This window comes from Polistes dominula, unplaced genomic scaffold (assembly GCF_049000335.1).
Source record: "Polistes dominula isolate Pdom_NZ unplaced genomic scaffold, Pdom_raw_medaka contig_84, whole genome shotgun sequence".
NCBI classification, from domain to species: Eukaryota; Metazoa; Arthropoda; class Insecta; order Hymenoptera; family Vespidae; genus Polistes; species Polistes dominula.
This window is the reverse complement of record NW_028300944.1, coordinates 1,232,602-1,253,312: the sequence shown is the minus strand read 5'-3', so window position 1 is coordinate 1,253,312 and position 20,711 is coordinate 1,232,602. Positions and strand designations below refer to the sequence as shown.

General features: G+C 26.5%; 2 long non-coding RNA genes across 2 annotated transcripts; both read right to left on the bottom strand.

Moving 5' to 3' along the window:
* Positions 1-1,063: 1,063 nt before the first annotated feature.
* Positions 1,064-1,586, bottom strand: LOC149032777 (uncharacterized). Its single transcript, XR_016176323.1, has 2 exons — positions 1,462-1,586; positions 1,064-1,236 (listed from the first exon to the last, which is right to left on the bottom strand). It is a non-coding gene; the product is annotated as an uncharacterized LOC149032777 (long non-coding RNA).
* A 3,363-nt stretch (positions 1,587-4,949) lies between these two features.
* On the bottom strand, positions 4,950-5,487 carry LOC149032776 (uncharacterized). Its single transcript, XR_016176324.1, has 2 exons — positions 5,375-5,487; positions 4,950-5,123 (listed from the first exon to the last, which is right to left on the bottom strand). It is a non-coding gene; the product is annotated as an uncharacterized LOC149032776 (long non-coding RNA).
* Between the last annotated feature and the right edge of the window lie 15,224 nt (positions 5,488-20,711).

Below are 20,711 nucleotides of genomic sequence, written 5' to 3'. Positions count from 1 at the left end.
TAAGACTTCTTCTAAAATAAACTGCCAAGATCTTACAAAATAATAATCAAAAACGGATAAAATGTGTTGTAAAGGATCATAGGATCCAGTTTATCAGTGACGCTCACGACAAAATCAAGAGCCGTCGATTTCTGTTTTCAGCAGGAAAGCACTGCATCGTCTAAGATTCAGGTAAGTATTACAGCTACATTTCTGTGCTTTAGTCAGTGTGATACTTATTCATTTATAAGAAGCCCCATTATAATACGTTATATATGGATTGTTCGTTTATTTTCAAACTAGATTTTGTATATATCACGTATTTTCGATATTATCCTGTCTCCTAGTACGAAACAGAAAGAGTCCCTTAACGATTTTCAGTGAGACCTACATTCAAATTAGCAACAGAAAAAAAATACAAATATTTTTGTATACACAGTGAGCCACAGAATTATTCTATATATCATTGTTTATAAACAATAATTGATATACAATGTTTTTAAATTCATATCATCTTATTACACAGAAAGCTTATTTTAAGATTATTTATTAATTTAATGAATAGATAAAGATCAATTTTATTACTTTCAATGAAAAAAATATTTCATTCTAAAAGAAATATATTATTTTAGATAAATTATTTAAATAAATAAGTCCCGTATATTATATTATTTGTAAACAGTAAATCAAATATAAAATGAATTCTTTGAAACGAATGTTCGTAAATCAGTATTATTTCTAGTAACGGTTTATCTAATATTATATACTGAAGAAATAAGTAAACTTTGATAATGATAATAAAAGTTTGAATATATGTTTTAAATAAATAAACAAACAACAACAAAATAATAAATTTTTTTGTTAAATTTCGCCGATTTCAAAAAGAAATTATGATTCTCATTATATACATATGTACATATATATCAATTAAATATCATTTTTTCACTCGTTAAATTTAATTTCTTAAATTTTGAAATTTTTTCTAAAAAATAGAATAAAAGTAATATATATATAGATATATTATGTTATATTAAAATTTAATATATATATTACCAAGAGGTTCACAACTTTTCTGCGGCTCATTTTCTTATAATTTGCTTTGTCTTTCCATATTGTTTAAGGCCTCTTCAGTTTCAGATATGCTCATTCCATATATATTTTTTCTCTCGTTTGAAGTTATAGGCGGGAGTTCATTCAGACTGTTCAGTGATCCTTCCTCTTCCAATTCTTTACTTGGTGTTCTTGAAATACGTCTTTCTAAATTGGAATTATCTTTCTTGAAGCGTTTATACCACACACAAAATGTTCTTAAAGATATAATATCTATTCTATGTATATATATATATATATATAAACTAAATATCATTATTCCAATCTTTAAATTTCATTTTTTTATTTTTAGAATTTAAAAAAAAAAGAAGAATCCTTAAAATATATATATATATTCATTATATTATAGTAACACTTAATATATTATATTACTTTTAGGCATAGTACTTGGCTCCAGCCCTTTTTCTTTTAATTTGTTTTGTCTTTCCATATTGTTTAAGGCCTCTTCAGTTTCAGATATGCTCATTCCATATATATTTTTTCTCTCGTTTGAAGTTATAGGCGGGAGTTCATTCAGACTGTTCAGTGATCCTTCCTCTTCCAATTCTTTACTTGGTGTTCTTGAAATACGTCTTTCTAAATTGGAATTATCTTTCTTGAAGCGTTTATACCACACACAAAATGTTCTTAAAGATATAATATCTATTCTATGTATATATATATATATATATAAACTAAATATCATTATTCCAATCTTTAAATTTCATTTTTTTATTTTTAGAATTTAAAAAAGAAAAGAAGAATCCTTAAAATATATATATATATATTCATTATATTATAGTAACACTTAATATATTATATTACTTTTAGGCATAGTACTTGGCTCCAGCCCTTTTTCTTTTAATTTGTTTTGTCTTTCCATATTGTTTAAGGCCTCTTCTGTTTCAGATATGCTCATTTCATATATACTTTTTATCTCGTCTGAAGTTATAGGCGGGATTTCATTCAGACTGTTCAGTGATTCTTCCTCTTCCAATTCTCTATGTTGTCTTTTTAAAGAAGTTCCTTCTAAGTTAAAATAAACCGACCTGTAGCGTTTATATTATCCACAAAATTTACTTAAGGATTTCATATCCTATATATATTAGAGTGGGTAAAAAAAATCAATTATTTTTTTTCTACAAGTCATACTAAAAAATTTGTTACTGAAAATCGGATGATGAATATTTTTTAAGCGCTTAACTTAATCGCCAAAAAATAATAAACCATTTTTATAGAGCAGTTAATTTCCTACAAGATTCCATCAAAACATTGTTCTGTATAATAAATAAATAATGAGGTATGAATTTTAATCTATTGGACTGAAAAAAAATAAAAATCTGCGATGCGAAGGATTTTCCTATTAAAATTAAGAGCTCATATCTGGTGAGAAATTTTTTAAGGTGTCTAGCAACCAATGTTTCAGTGTTTCTTGTAAAAAAAAAAAAAAAAAATCGATATTTTCGACCAACCCTAATTTATATATATATATATATATAAAATAAATTTAATTTTTTTAATTTTACAATTTTTTCCGAAAAATAAATAGAAGACAAAATATATATATATATATATATATATATATATATATATATATATATATATATATATATTGTATTTTGTTAAAATTTTATATATTACCAGGAGGTATAGAACTTTGGTCCTGCTGTAGTTTTTTTAACTCGTTTTGATATTCGTGACTTCTTTTGTATCTGCTAACTGATTTTTTACTTATTCCCACTTTTGCTGCCATCTCTTCTTGAGTCATACGCGGGTTTTCAAGTCTCAAACGCACTAATTCTTGAATTATCCGTTCTTTATTTAGTCGTTTAAAATTACGTCTGTGTAAGGTAAAATCGCCGCTCCTGAAGCGCTTAAAGTTTTTTTTACATGTATTTAGGGATATAATACCCTTGCCATAAGCGTGTACGAGCATTCGGCGAGCTTCAGCAGCGGATTCGTTACTATTAAAATAGTAAAGTAATACCTCCCGCAAATGACGCATTGTTGGCTTATAAACTGACATTTCTAATTTGAAATTACTATACAATGTAGACACAAGTAAACAACTGATACTATCTATTTACCTTCAAGAAATGGTTAAGAGTATTCAAAGCTGTCTTAAATATATGAATTCGGCGTCTACTTGTCGCTAACGCCATCTACAGAAAAGCTATATATATATGTCTACACAGAATTTATTAATATTATATTTAATATAGAGTTCACGTAAAGTCTAACAGCACCTAGCGTCAGCTACTCATATATGGACCGTTTCTTTTGAAAGTTGTGTAAATCTACTTTCTCTTGTTACAAGAAAATTAAAATTTATATATCTGTTCATTAAAAAATTTAGGCAAATTATATGAAGCCTGCCAATATTTCATTTAATTATATATATTAATTTTAGGCGAATTTGACGAAACTAATGTATATTTACGGGCTGCAAATAAACTTACACCACTTTTTAAATGAAAGAATTGTAAAAATATTTTAATTTCAATTTTAAGAAATCAAATATCACTTAAAATATACTTTACATTAAAACAATTTTGTTTGCAAATAATGACAAGATATAAAATGGAAGTAGTATTTTTAATTCAAGACGTTAATTACATAGTTATAATTTCAAGATATTATTATTATTTACATATACTCTGCATATGACAGTGTTTTGAAATATTTATGATGCGCATAAGGTATATAAGATAATAACTACTTGATATGACTATATTTTGCTACTATATTTTAGGACATGTAGATAATTTACAGTTTTAAATTCTTTGTATTTAATCGATGTTTTAAATAAAATAGTATATGGTACAATTTTAATAAACCTCATCCATCATATTGGCAAGCAATTAACCTTTTCTTCAGTAGTTTCTTCTTATCTTCTTTTTGATTGCGTTATGAAGATTTTTTGTTCAGACGAAATTCTGTCGTTTTATTTCATGTAAAATGAGTTTATAATGTTTTCTATATTGTTTTAATAAATCATAATAATCCTCTGGTTTATATAGAAAATCCATTTCAATCAAAATCAGGAGCCGTTGATTTCTGTTATCAGCAGAAAAACACTGCATCGTCTAAGATTCAGTTAAGAGTTACAGCTACATTTCTGTGCTAAGTCAATGTGGTTTGGTTCATTTATAAAAAGCTTCATTTTAATTCGTTATATGTTAATATTTTTCTTGATTTTAGAAACGGATTAATTATTAATCATGTAAAGTTTTTATTATCTTGTCTCCTAGTCTCGATCAGAATCAGTCTTTCTACGCTTAACAGTCAAATCTAAATTGAAAATAGCAGAAGAAAAAAAATAAGACAAATATTTTTGTATACACAGTGAGCCACAGAATTATTCTATATATCATTGTTTATAAACAATAATCGATACCCAATGTTTTCAAATTCAAATTCATTTCAAACTTATATCATTTTAATAAACAGAAAATCTATTTTAAATTTATTTATTCTTTAATGAATAAATTCAGATCAGTTTCATTACTTTCAAAAGAAAATTTATTCTAGAAGAAAAATATTATTTCAGATAAATGATAAAAATAAGGTATTTATGTATATTGTATAATTTGTATAAAGAACGTCAAATTTAGAATTAATTCTATGAAACGAATATTCGTAAATAAATATTATTTGTTATACCTACTATAACGGTTTATGAAATATTATATACTGAAGAAATAAATCATAAATAAACTTTAATAATGATCATAAAAGCTTTAAAATATTTTTCAAACAAACAAACAAAAAAACGTGAAAATAATAAAATTTTTTTTTATATTCCGCCGATTTCAAAAAAAAGTAATATTTTTATTATATATCTATATTACTATTAGATATAGAACTTTGCTTACGTCTTTTTACTTTTTATTTGTTTAATTTTTTCATACAGTTTATGAACGTTTGAGCTATAGATATGCTTATTTCACTTTCTTCTGCTAACTCGTCTGGAGTTAGATGCGGGAATTTATCTATATTATGCACTAATTCTTCATTTTCCGACTCTGTGCCTGGTGTTCTTGTAATACGCCTTTCTAAGTTGAAATTACATCATTTGAAGCGTTTATACTATACACAACATATACTTAAGGGCTTAATATATATATATATATATATATATATATATATATATATATATATATATATATATATCAATAATATATTTTTTCTCAATCGTTAAATTTAATTTCTTGAATTTTACAATTTTTTCAAAAAAGAAAAAAATAGAAAAAAAATATATATATATATACATTATATTATAGTAATATTTATTTTATTATATTACTTTTAGGTATAGTACTTGGCTCCAACCCTTTTTCTTTTAAGTCGTTTTGTATTTCCTGAGTGTTCACGCCTTTTAAAGCTGTAGGTAGGCTCATTTCCAATTGCTTTGCTAACTTATCTTTACTCATGCGAGGGTTTTCAGGAATCAAACGAACCAATTTTTCATGTTCCAATTCTCTATGTTGTCTTTTTAAAGTAGTTCTTTCTGAGTAAAAATAACCCGACTTGTAGCGTTTATACCATGCACAACATATACTTAAGGATATAATATCTATTCTATATATATGCATACATAAACTAAATATATTTTTTCCGATCGTTCAATTTCATTTCTTGATTTTTACAGTTTTTTTCCGAAAAATAAATAGAAGACAAAATATATATATCGTATAATATAAAAATTTTATATATTACCATGAGGTATAGAACTTTTGTCCTGCTGTAGTTTTTTTAACTCGTTTTGATATTCATGACTTCTCTCGTATTTGGAAACTGTGTCTTGACTTATTCCCACTTTTGCTGCCATCTCTGCTTGAGTCATACACGGGTATTCAAGTCTTAAACGCACTAATTCTTGAATTAACCGTTCTTTATTTAGTCGTCTTCTAGTACGTCTGTTTAAGTTAAAATCACCGCTCCTGAAGCGCTTAAAGTTTCTGTTACATGTACGTAGGGATATAATCCCGTTGCCATAAGCGTGTACGAGCATTCGGCGAGCTTCAGCAGCGGATTCGTTACTATTAAAATAGTAAAGTAATACCTCCCGCAAATGACGCATTGTTGGCTTATAAACTGTCATTTCTAATCTGAAATTACTATACGATGTAAACACAAGTAAACAACTGATACTACCAAGTTCTCTTCACAAAATGTGAAAAAGTATTCCAAGTTGTCTTATATGTATGTATTCGACGTCTACTTGTCGCTAATGCCATCTACAAAAAGCTTCATATCAACCGTTTATTTTGAAAGTGTTTTAAGTCTAGTTTCTCTTGTTTCGAGAAAATTAAATGTTTGCATATCAAAAACTACTAATTTTTTTTCTCTCGACCAATTTTAGATTGTACAAAACATATGCCCCTTTTATAAAGCGAAAAGAGAAAACTTTATAGCGTTGAAGTACATCGATTGTACAAAAAACCGGACATTATTAACGTTTTAAAATCACGCCGATTTAGAAGGGCTGGTTACGTGGCGCGCATGGGGGAGGTTCGAACGGTGCACAAAATATTGGGCGGTATAGCAAACGGGAAAAGTCCGCTTGTTGACCGAGACGTAGATAGTAGGATAATTTTAAAAGGGTCCTGAAAAAAATAGGATCATGTATAGAAGAATCGCGCTCAGAGACGGGAACAATTGCGGGATTTGGTATTTAGGGTAATAAACTTTCGAGTTTCTAATGCCAGTTAATAATAATAATAAAAAAATTAATGAAATTTTTTATTTATATTTATTTTATTATTATATATTAAATAAATATTAATTAGTAATCTATAAAAATTTTACATTAAATTATACATAAATTACGTGATATCCTTTTTTTTTTAAATGAACATACTCCACTTTTTAAAAAAAGTTTCCTCTATTTCTATTATACATAATATATATTACTACTATATTTTTATAATATATAGGGGACTTCACAAAACGTCGAAAAAAACCTAGCACCGGCAACTCATATATTTTTAAAAATATTAATAAAAAACGGGTAAAAGGGGTGTAGGGTTATACAATCTAGTTTATCCAGTGACGCTCAAGGTAACATCGGTCAATTTCTTTTATCGGCAGGAAAAAATTGCATCGTCTAAGATTTCGGTAAGTGTTACAGCAACATTTGTGTGCTTTAGTCAATATAGTATTTGTTCATCTATAAGAAGCCCTATTATTATACGTTATATATGGATTGTTCGTTTATTTTCAAAACGGATTCGGTATATATCACGTATTGTCGATATCATCCTGTCCCCTAGTACCAAACAGAAATAGTCCTTTAACGTTGTTCAGTGAGACCTACATTCAAAATAGCAAAAGAAAAAAGAATAAGATAAATATTTATATACACAATGAGTGACAGAGTTATTTTATATTTCATTGTATATAAACAATATTTGATACACAATGTATTCAAATTTATATACACAGTTGATCTATTCAAAAATTATTTATTCGTTTTATGAATAAATTGATGTCAATTTTATTACTTTTGAAAGAATATTTTATTCCAGAAGAAATCTATGATTTTAGATAAATGATGAAAAAAAAGAAATTAGGTATATTATATCATATGAATCTAGTACTTGAAATATAAAATAATTTCTTGAAACGAATGTTCGTAAATCAGAATTATTTTTAATTCCTAGTAACGGTTTATCTAATATTGTATACTGAAGAAATAAATAAACATTGATAATGATAATAAAAGTTTGAATATATGTTTCAAATAAACAAACAAACAACAAAAAAATAATAAATTTTTTTGTTAAATTTCGCCGATTGCAAAAAGAAAATAACATTCTCATTATATACATATGTACATATATATCAATTAAATATGATTTTTTCACTCGTTAAATTTAATTTCTTGAATTTTAAAATTTTTTCTAAAAAAAATAGAATAAAAATGATATATATATATAGATATATTATGTTATATTAAAATTTAATATATATATTACCAAGAGGTTTACAACTTTGTTCCGGCTCTTTTTCTTTTAATTTGCTTTGTCTTTTCACACTGTTTATGTGTCCTTCAGTTTCAGATATGCCTGTACCTTGTTCATTTGCTCTCTCGTCTGGAGTTATACGAAACATTTCATTTAGAATATTCTGTAATTCTTCCTCTTCCAGTTCTTTACTTGGTGTTCTTGAAATACGTCTTTCTAAATTTGAATTATCTTTCTTGAAGCGTTTGCACCACACACAACATGTACTTAAAGATACAATATCTATTCTATGTATATATATATATATATAAACTAAATATCATTATTCCAATCTTTAAATTTCATTTTTTTATTTTTAGAATTTAAAAAAAAAGAAGAAACCTTTAAATATATATATATATATATATATATATATATATATATATATATATATATATATTCATTATATTATAGTAATACTTAATATATTATATTACTTTTAGACATAGAACTTGGCTCCAGCCCTTTTTCTTTTAATTTGTTTTGTCTTTCCATATCGTTTATGGCCTCTTCAGTTTCAGATATGCTCAATTCATATATACTAGTTTTAGGCGGGATTTCATTCAGACTGTTCAGTGATTCTTCCTCTTCCAATTCTCTATGTTGTCTTATTAAAGAAGTTCCTTTTAAGTTAAAATAAATCGACCTGTAGCGTTTATATTATCCACAAAATTTACTTAAGGATTTCATATCCTATATATATTTGAGTGGGTCAAAAAAATCAAATATTTTTCTTCTACTAAATTAGATGCTGAAAATCAGATGATGAATATTTTTTAATCGCTTAACTTAATCGCCAAAAAATAAAAAACTATTTTTATAGAGCAGTTAATTTCCTACAAAAATTTGTATTGTCAACTTTTTAATAGTCATTTATTGTCGAGTTATAAAATTCATAAAGAAAAATGAAATTTGCCCTAAAATAATTCAAATTAAATCTTCAATATCATTCAAATGGTGAGATTTACGGAAAAATTATAAGATATATTCTTTGTAGAGCATTAGATTTTCTAAAAGATTCCTTTAAAACATTTTTCTGTACAATTAATTAATGATAAGGTATGAATTTTAATCTATTGGACTGAAAAAAAAAACCTGCGATTCGGAGGATCTTCAAATTAAAACTAAGAGCTCATATCTGGTGAGAAATTTTTTAAGGTGTCTAGCAACCCCTTTTTTTCAGTGTTTCTTGTAAAAAAAAAAAAACATAATTGATATTTTGGACCCACCCTAATTTATATATACAAAATAAATTTAATTTTTTTAATTTTACAATTTTTTCTGAAAAATAAATAGAAGACAAAATATATATGTATATTGTATTTTGTTAAAATTTTATATATTACCAGGAGGTATAGAACTTTGGTCCTGCTGTAGTTTTTTTAACTCGTTTTGAAATTCATGACTTTTTTCGTATTTGGAAACTGTGTCTGGACATATTCCCACTTTTGCTGCCATCTCTGCTTGAGTCATACCCGGGTCTTCAAGTCTCAAACGCAATAATTCTTTAATCCTCTCTTCTCTAATATATCTCCGTCTTGATGTAGTAAATTCTAAGATAAAATTACCTTTCTTGAAGCGTTTACACCATCCACAAAATTTACTTAAGGATTTCATATCCTATATATATATGAGTGGGTCAAAAAAATCAATTATTTTTCTTCTACTAAATTAGATGCTGAAAATCAGATGATGAATATTTTTTAATCGCTTAACTTAATCGCCAAAAAATAAAAAACTATTTTTATAAAGCAGTTAATTTCATACAAAAATATGTATTGTGTACTTTTCAATAGTCATTTATTGTCGAGATACAAAATTCATAAACAAAAATGAACTTTGTCTTATTATAATTAAACTTAAATCTTCAATATCATTCAAATGGTGAGATTTACGGAAAAATTATAAGATCCCTTCTTTTTAGATCATTAAATTTTCTACAAGATTCCATCAAAACATTGTTCTGTATAATAAATAAATAATGAGGTATGAATTTTAATCTATTGGACTGAGAAAAAATAAAAATCTGCGATGCGGAGGATCTTCCTATTAAAATTAAGTGCTCATATCTGGTGAGAAATTTTTTAAGGTGTCTAGCAACCAATTTTTCAGTGTTTCTTGTAAAAAAAAAAAATAATTGATATTCTGGACCCACCCTAATTTATATATATAAAATAAATTTAATTTTCCTAATTATACAATTTTTTTCCGAAAAATAAATAGAAGAAAAAAATATATATGTATATTGTATTTTGTTAAAATTTTATATATTACCAGGAGGTATAGAACTTTGGTCCTGCTGTAGTTTTTCTAAGTCGTTTTGATAATCCTGACTTCTTTGGTAATTGCTAACTGATTTTTGACTTATTCCCACTTTTGCTGCCATCTCTGCTTGAGTCATATAAGGGTCTTCAAGTCTCAAACGCACTAATTCTTTAATCCTCTCTTCTCTAATATATCTCCGTCTTGATGTAGTAAATTCTAAGATAAAATTACCTTTCTTGAAGCGTTTACACCATCCACAAAATTTTCTTAAGGATTTCATATCCTATATATATTAGAGTGGGTCAAAAAAATCAATTATTTTTCTTCTACTAAATTGGATGCTGAAAATCAGATGATGAATATTTTTTAATCGCTTAACTTAATCGCCAAAAAATAAAAAACTATTTTTATAAAGCAGTTAATTTCCTACAAAAATATGTATTGTGTACTTTTCAATAGTCATTTATTGTCGAGATACAAAATTCATAAACAAAAAGGAAATTTGCCTTAAAATAATTTAAATTAAATCTTCAATATCATTCAAATTGTGAGATTTACGGAAAAATTATAAGATCCCTTCTTTTTAGATCATTAAATTTCCTACAAGATTCCATCAAAACATTGTTCTGTATAATAAATAAATAATGAGGTATGAATTTTAATCTATTGGACTGAGAAAAAATAAAAATCTGCGATGCGGAGGATCTTCCTATTAAAATTAAGAGTTCATATCTGGTGAGAAATTTTTTAAGGTGTCTAGCAACCAATTATTCAGTGTTTCTTTTAAAAAAAAAAAAAAATAATTGATATTTTGACCCACCCTAATTTAAATATATGTTTGTACATAAAATAAATTTAATTTTTTTAATTTTACAATTTTTTCCGAAAAATAAATAGAAGAAAAAATATACATGTATATTGTATTTTGTTAAAATTTTATATATTACCAGGAGGTATAGAACTTTGGTCCTGCTGTACTTTTTTTAACTCGTTTTGATATTCATGACTTCTTTCGTATTTGGAAACTGTGTCTGGACATATTCCCACTTTTGCTGCCATCTCTGCTTGAGTCATACACGGGTCTTCAAGTCTCAAACGCACTAATTCTTTAATCCTCTCTTCTCTAATATATCTCCGTCTTGATGTAGTAAATTCTAAGATAAAATTACCTTTCTTGAAGCGTTTACACCATCCACTAAATTTACTTAAAGATTTTATATCCTATATATATTAGAGTGGGTCAAAAAAATCAATTATTTTTCTTCTACTAAATTGGATGCTGAAAATCAGATGATGAATATTTTTTAATCGCTTAACTTAATCGCCAAAAAATAAAAAACTATTTTTATAAAGCAGTTAATTTCCTACAAAAATATGTATTGTGTACTTTTCAATAGTCATTTATTGTCGAGATACAAAATTCATAAACAAAAAGGAAATTTGCCTTAAAATAATTTAAATTAAATCTTCAATATCATTCAAATTGTGAGATTTACGGAAAAATTATAAGATCCCTTCTTTTTAGATCATTAAATTTCCTACAAGATTCCATCAAATCATTGTTCTGTATAATAAATAAATAATGAGGTATGAATTTTAATCTATTTGACTGAGAAAAAAATAAAAATCTGCGATGCGGAGGATCTTCCTATTAAAATTAAGAGTTCATATCTGGTGAGAAATTTTTTAAGGTGTCTAACAACCAATTTTTCAGTGTTTCTTTTAAAAAAAAAAAAAATAATTGATATTTTGACCCACCCTAATTTAAATATATGTTTGTACATAAAATAAATTTAATTTTTTTAATTTTACAATTTTTTCCGAAAAATAAATAGAAGAAAAAATATACATGTATATTGTATTTTGTTAAAATTTTATATATTACCAGGAGGTATAGAACTTTGGTCCTGCTGTACTTTTTTTAACTCGTTTTGATATTCATGACTTCTCTCGTATTTGGAAACTGTGTATCGACTTATTCCCACTATTGCTGCCATCATTTTTTGGGTCATATGTGGGTCTTCAAGTTTCAAACGCACTAATTCTTTAATTATCCGTTCTTTATTTTGGTTTCTTAAAGTAAGTTTGTCAATATTGAAATCACCTTTCCCGAAGCTTTTATACCACTTCCAACATGTTCCATAGGATATAATATCGTTGCCATAAGCGTGTACGAGCATTCGGTGAGCATCAGAAGCGGATTCGTAACTATTAAAATAATAAAGTGACACTTCTCGCAAATGACGCATTGTTGGCTTATAAACTGTCATTTTTAATTTGAAATTACTATACGATGTAAACACAAGTTAACAAATGATACTACCAAGTTCTCTTCACAAAATGTGAAAGAGTATTCCAAGTTGTCTTATATGTATGTATTCGACGTCTACTTGTCGCTAATGCCATCTACAAAAAGCTTTATATCAACCGTTTATTTTGAAATTGTTTAAAGTCTCGTTTCTTTTGTTTCAAGAAAATTATATATTTTCATATCAAAGACTAGTCATTATTCTTTACCGACCATATTTATATTGTACAAGACATATGCTCTTTATATGAAAATAAATATTTACTAGTAATCAATAAAAAGTTGACATTAAAATAAACAAAAATTACGTTATATCTCTTTTTTAAAAAATTATTTAGGGTTATGAACAAGATATTTAATAGAACAACAGTAATGTTTAAAATAATTTATATTTTGGATATATATAAAATAAAGTTTATTGATAAATCAGTCAAGAAATTACTTAAATAATATTACAATTTAGAAAATAAATTTACAATAAATAATATAATATTATGTTTCTCTAAAGATTTAATGATAAGCATATTTATATTTGAGGTACATTTAAATTTGCACTTAACTTTTTTCGAAACCCTGTCAAGTATCAAGGAATTATTTTATTATTACTTGACGTAAAAATATTTCTACCGTAAGTTAATCTTCTACAATGATACTTTAACGATACGGAAACGGTTAATGTGTTCATTAGATAGGTAAAATACGGAAAACTCTCGATTCCACACAGTAAAGAAACAACTAAAATTATCTTTTGAGTTTTTCCCTAACGTCAGCTACCCAAATATCTCTAAAAATAATAATCAAAAAAGGTGAAAAGGGGTGCAGGTTCATACGATCCAGTTAATCCTGTAACGCTTAACGCAGCATCAGGAGCGGTCCGTTTTCAGCAGGAAAACACTGCATCGTCTAAGATTTAGATAAGTGTTAAGGCCACATTTCTGTGCTTAGATCAATGTGGTATTTGTTCATCTACAAAAGGCTCAATTATTATTTTTTGCATATTAATTTTTCTGCTAATTTAGAAAACGGATTAGGTATTGATCACGTAATGTTTTTATTATCCTGTCCCATTTTACTAAACAGAAATAGTCCTTTACGCTGTTCAGTGAAATCTACATTTAATATGGAAAAAGAAACAAAAATAAGACAAATATTTATATACACAATAAGTAACAGAATTATTCTGTATATCATTACTGATAAAGTTTATAAACAGTAATCGATACCCAATGTTTTTATATTCAAAGTCATTTGAAATTTATATAATTTTAATAAACGGAAAATATATTTTAAATTTTTTTTTTTTTTTATTACGACCACTTTCCTTTACAATTTGTCCAGCTTGGACATTCGGTAAATTAGTTTATTAAAATGTAAATATAGCACGTGGATACTTAACCCGCAGAGAAGTATCGAGTATATCTGTTAGTACAATTGATTTAATGGATTACACACTAATTATATGTTACGTAGTAGGTCTATTGCATGTTTTCTATGAAGTCTTCTGGGTTGATCGAATAAGTATAATTTACTTGCAGTAGCGTTGGGATGTTGATCAAGTCTATTCTTGTAATTTTCGCATAATCGGGCTATTTCATCAGAAACCGATAATATATTTAGATCTTTACGTAACTCGTCGTTGCGTATGTACCACGGGGCATCAACTATTGTTCTAAGGATTATAGCTTGTAGTGATTCTAGTTTTTGAATATGACTCTTTGCTGCCATACCCCAGAGTTGTATACCATAAGTCCAAATGGGTTTGATTATTGCCTTGTATAGCAGTAATTTGTTTCAGGTGATAGTTTAGATTGCCTGCTGGTAAGCAAATACATATCTCTCCTTTTAAGCTTAATTTGCTGGATTTTTTTATTTATATGTTATTTCCAGGTAAGTTTGGAGTCCATGTGCAATCCCAGGTATTTGACAGCTTTCATTTGTCGGATTACGATATGATTCAGTGTGATATAAGGTGATGCTTTTTTCCTTAACGTGAAGGTTATATGGACGCATTTATCCGTACTTATTTTTATTTTCCATTTTTTTAACCACTCTTCAAGCAGCTGAATATTGTTTTGTTATATTTGAGATGCTATAGCGGGATCTTTATGTGTTGTTAGTATAGCTGTATCGTCTGCAAATGTGAATAGTGTAGTGTTTATTGTGGTGGGGATATCTGCTGTGTAAAGCGTGTATAGGGTAGGCCCTAGTGCACTGCCCTGAGGGATGCCTGCTTCCATTATGTAGATATCAGAGGTACTGTCTAGAATTTTTACTATAAAAGTTCTATTATCTAAATATGACTTGATTAAATGATAGTAGCTGATTGGAAAATTGAGTTTAATCTTATATAATAAGCCTTCATGCCACACCTTGTCGAAAGCTTTCTCCACATCTAGGAATAGTGCCGCACAGTATTGTTTAAGTTCGAGGGCTACCGTAATTTTATTTGTAAGTCTGTGAACTTGTTCAATTGTGGCATGTTTTTTTTGAAAACAAAATTGGTGTGGAGGAATAATATTTTTTTCCGAGATGATAGTTTGGAGTCTATTTAAAATTATTCTCTCTAATATTTTGGACAATAATAGAAGTAATGAAATTGGTCTGTAGGACGTAACCAAGAGTGGATATTTTAAATTTATTTATTCTCTAATGAATAAATTCAGATCAGTTTCAATACTTTCAAAAGAAAATTTATTCTAGAAGAAAAATATTATTTCAGATAAATGATTTAAAAAAAGTAATTATGTACATTGTATCATTTGTATAAAGCACGTCAAATATAAAATGAATTCTATGAAACGAATACTCGTAAATAAATAATATTTGTTAAACCTACTATAACGATTTATGAAATATTATATACTGAAGAAATAAATCATAAATAATCTTTGATAATGACCATAAAAGTTTGAAAATATGTTTCAAAAAAACAAACAAAAAAACGAGAAAATAATAAAAAATTTTTTTTATATTCCGCCAATTTCAGAAGGAAAGTAATATTTTTATTATATATATATTACTGTTAGATATAGAACTTTGCTTACGTCTTTTTACTTTTTATTTGTTATATTATTTCATATAGTTTATGAACGTTTGAGCTATAGATATGCTTAAATCACTTTCTTCTGCTAACTCGTCTGGAGATTGATGCGGGAATTCATACATATTATTCACTATTTCTTCATATTTTGACTCTGTGCGTGGTGTTCTTGAAGTACTTGGTCTTTCTAAGTTGAAATTATCTTTTTTAAAGCGTTTATACCACACAACATGTACTTAAGAATATAATATCCTAAGTATATATAAAAATGATATATAATTGATATATATTACCCAGAGGTATTGAGCTTAGCTCCTGCTCTTTTTCTTTAAATTTGATTTTAAATTCCTGACTTCTTAAGATGTCTCTTACGTTCTGTCGACATATTCCAACTTCTGCTGCCATGTCTTTTTGAGTAATACGCGGGTTTTCAAGTCTCAAACGCACTAATTCTTCAATTAACCATTCTCTATTTAGTGGTTTTACACAAGGTCTGTTTAGGTTAAAATCACCGTTCCTGAATCGCACAAAGTTTCTTTGACATGTAGTTTGGGATATAATATCCTTGCCATAAGCGTGTACGAGCATTTGGTGAGCCTGAGACGGGTATGCATTACTATTAAAATAGTAAAGTAACACTTCCCGCATATGACGCATTGTTGGCTTATAAACTGACATTTTAAATTTGAAATAACTTTATGATATAAAACCCAGTAACCTACTGATACTACCAGCTTATCTTCACAAAATGGTAAACAATATTTCAAGCCGTCTTATATATATATATATATGTATTCAACGTCTACTTGTCGCTAACGCTATCTACAGAAAAGCTATATATATGTCTACACAAAATATATTATTATTATATTTAATATAGAGTTCACGTAAAGTCTAACAGCACCTAGCGTCAGCTACTCATATATGGACCGTTTCTTTTGAAAGTTGTGTAAATCTACTTTCTCTTGTTACAAGAAAATTAAAATTTAGTATATCTGTTCACTAAAAAATTTAGGCAAATTATATGAAGCCTGCCAATATTTCTACAAATTTATCAATATTTCATTTAGTTATATAAATTTGTTTTAGGTGATTTTTTCTAAACTAAAGTATATTTATGGGCTGCAAATAAGCTTAAACAACTTTGTAAATGAAACAATTGTAAATATTGTTTAATTCTATTATTGAAAATTCAAATATTACATTTAAAATATGTTTTATATTAGTCCAATTTTCTTTACAAATAATGACAAGTTATAAAATCGATATATTACTTTTTATTTTAGACGTTATATACATTGTTAAAATTGCAACATATTGGTAGTATTTACTTATGCTCTATATATGAGAGTTTTTTGAAATATTTATGGTACACAGAAGGTATTTAAGTTAATAACTACTTTATATCTCTATATTTTCCATAACTAATAGGTCTGATATCATGGTACATAGACGCGAGAACTATGTTTTCAAATTTTATCGATTTTTCAAGACGATTATGTAATTTATAGTTTTTATTTCTTTGTCTTTCATCGATGTTTTATATAAAATAGTGTACGGTGCACTTTTAAGAAACCTTATCCAACAAACTTAACATCAATTTATCATTTCTTCAATAATGCTGTTTCTTTTCTGTTTTTTGATTGTGTTTTGAAAATTTTTTTGAAATGAAATTTTCTCGTTATATATCATGTTAAATGAATTTATTATGGTTTTTATATTGTTTTATTAAATCATAATAATCCTGTGATTTATATGGGAAATCCTTTTTCTCTTTTTTTCTTATTTTACTATAAAAATAGGACTAAGACTTCTTCTAAAATAAACTGCCAAGATCTTACAAAATAATAATCAAAAACGGATAAAATGTGTTGTAAAGGATCATAGGATCCAGTTTATCAGTGACGCTCACGACAAAATCAAGAGCCGTCGATTTCTGTTTTCAGCAGGAAAGCACTGCATCGTCTAAGATTCAGGTAAGTATTACAGCTACATTTCTGTGCTTTAGTCAGTGTGATACTTATTCATTTATAAGAAGCCCCATTATAATACGTTATATATGGATTGTTCGTTTATTTTCAAACTAGATTTTGTATATATCACGTATTTTCGATATTATCCTGTCTCCTAGTACGAAACAGAAAGAGTCCCTTAACGATTTTCAGTGAGACCTACATTCAAATTAGCAACAGAAAAAAAAATACAAATATTTTTGTATACACAGTGAGCCACAGAATTATTCTATATATCATTGTTTATAAACAATAATTGAAATACAATGTTTTTAAATTCATATCATCTCATTACACAGAAATTTTAATTTAAGATTATTTATTAATTTAATCAATAGATAAAGATCAATTTTATTACTTTCAATGGAAAAAATATTTCATTCTAAAAGAAATATATTATTTTAGATAAATTATTTAAAAAATTAATCCCGTATATATATCATTTGTAAACAGTAAATCAAATATAAAATGAATTCTTTGCAACGTATGTTCGTAAATCAGAATTATTTTTAATTCCTAGTAACGGTTTATCTAATATTGTATACTGAAGAAATAAATAAACTTTGATAATGATAATAAAAGTTTGAATATATGTTTCAAATAAACAAAAAAACAACAAAAAAATAATAAATTTTTTTGTCAAATTTCGCTGATTGCAAAAAGAAAATAACATTCTCATTATATACATATGTTCATATATATAAATTAAATATCATTTTTTCACTCGTTAAATTTAATTTCTTGAATTTTAAAATTTTTTCTAAAAAAAAATAGAATAAAAGTAATATATATATAGATATATTATGTTATATTAAAATTTAATATATATATTACCAAGAGGTTCACAACTTTTCTCCGGCTCATTTTCTTATAATTTGCTTTGTCTTTCCATATTGTTTAGGAACTCTTCAGTTTCAGATATGCTCATTCCATATATATTTTTTCTCTCGTCTAGAGTTATAGGCGGGATTTCATTCAGACTGTTCAGTGATCCTTCCTCTACCAATTCTTTACTTGGTGTTCTTGAAATACGTCTTTCTAAATTGGAATTATCTTTCTTGAAGCGTTTATACCACACACCAAATGTACTTAAAGATATAATATCTATTCTATGTATATATATATATATATAAACTAAATATCATTATTCCATTCTTTAAATTTCATTTTTTATTTTTAGAATTTAAAAAAAAAAGAAGAAACATTAAAATATATATATATATATATTCATTATATTATAGTAATACTTAATATATTATATTACTTTTAAGCATAGAACTTGGCTCCAGCCCTTTTTCTTTTAATTTGTTTTGTCTTTCCATATTGTTTAAGACCTCTTCAGTTTCAGATATGCTCATTTCATATATACTTCTTCTCTCGTCTGCAGTTATAGGCGGGATTTCATTCCGACTATTCAGTGATTCTTCCTCTTCCAATTCTGTATGTTGTCTTTTTAAAGTAGTTCTTTCTAAGTTAAAATAAACCGATTTGTAGCGTTTATATTATCCACAAAATTTACTTAAGGATTTCATATCCTATATATATTTGAGTGGGTCAAAAAAATCAAATATTTTTCTTTTACTAAATTAGATGCTGAAAATCGGTTGATGAATATTTTTTAATCGCTTAACTTAATCGCCAAAAAATAATGAACTATTTTTATAGAACAGTTAATTTCCTACAAAAATTTGAATTGTGCACTTTTTAATAGTCATTTATTGTCGAGTTTTAAAATTCATAAACAAAAATGAAATTTGTCTTAAGATAATTCAAATTAAATCTTCAATATCATTCAAATGGTGCGATTTACGGAAAAGTTATAAGATATTTTCTTTGTAGAGCATTAAATTTTCTAAAAGATTCCTTTAAAACATTTTTCTGTACAATTAATTAATGATAAGGTATAAATTTTAATCTATTGGACTGAAAAAAAATAAAAATCTGCGATGCGGAGGATTTTTCCATTAAAATTAAGAGCTCATATCTGGTGAGAAATTTTTTAAGGTGTCTAGCAACCAATTTTTCAGTGTTTCTTGTAAAAAAAAAAATAATTGATATTTTGGACCCACCCTAATTTATATATATAAAATAAATTTAATTTTTTTAATTTTACAATTTTTTCTGAAAAATAAATAGAAGACAAAATATATATGTATTGTATTTTGTTAAAATTTTATATATTACCATGAGGTATAGAACTTTGGTCCTGCTGTAGTTTTTTTAACTCGTTTTGATATTCCTGACTTTTTTCGAATCGGCAAACTGTCACATTACTTGTTCCAACTTTTGCTGCCATCATTCTTTGAGACATACTCGGGTCTTCAAGTCTCAAACGCACTAATTCTTTAATTATACGTTCTTTATTTAGGTTTCTTGTAGTACGTTTGTGAATATTGAAATCACCTTTCTCGAAGCTTTTATACCAATTCCGACATGTTTTATAGGATATAATATCGTTGCCATAAGCGTGTACGAGCATTCGGTGAGCATCAGAAGCGGATTCGTAACTATTAAAATAATAAAGTAACACTTCTCGCAAATGACGGATTGTTGGCTCATAAACTGACATTTTCAATTTGAAATAACTTTATGATATAAAACCCAATAACCTACTGATACTACCAGCTTATCTTCACAAAATGGTAAACAATATTTCAAGCTGTCTTATATGTATGTATTCAACATCTACTTGTCGCTAATGCCATCTACAAAAAGCTTTATATCAACCATTTATTTTGAAAGTGTTTTAAGTCTAGTTTCTCTTGTTTCGAGAAAATTAAAGACTTGCATATCAAAGAATACGCATTTTTCTTTACCGACCACATTTATATTGTACAAAACATATGGCCTTTATATGAAATTAAATATTAACTACTAATATATAAAAAGTTGACATTAAAATAAATAACGTTATATCTTTTTTTTTTTTTTTAAATGGACATACACAACTTTCTAAAGAAACGTTCCATATATATGTGTATACATAATATATATTACTACTATATTTATAT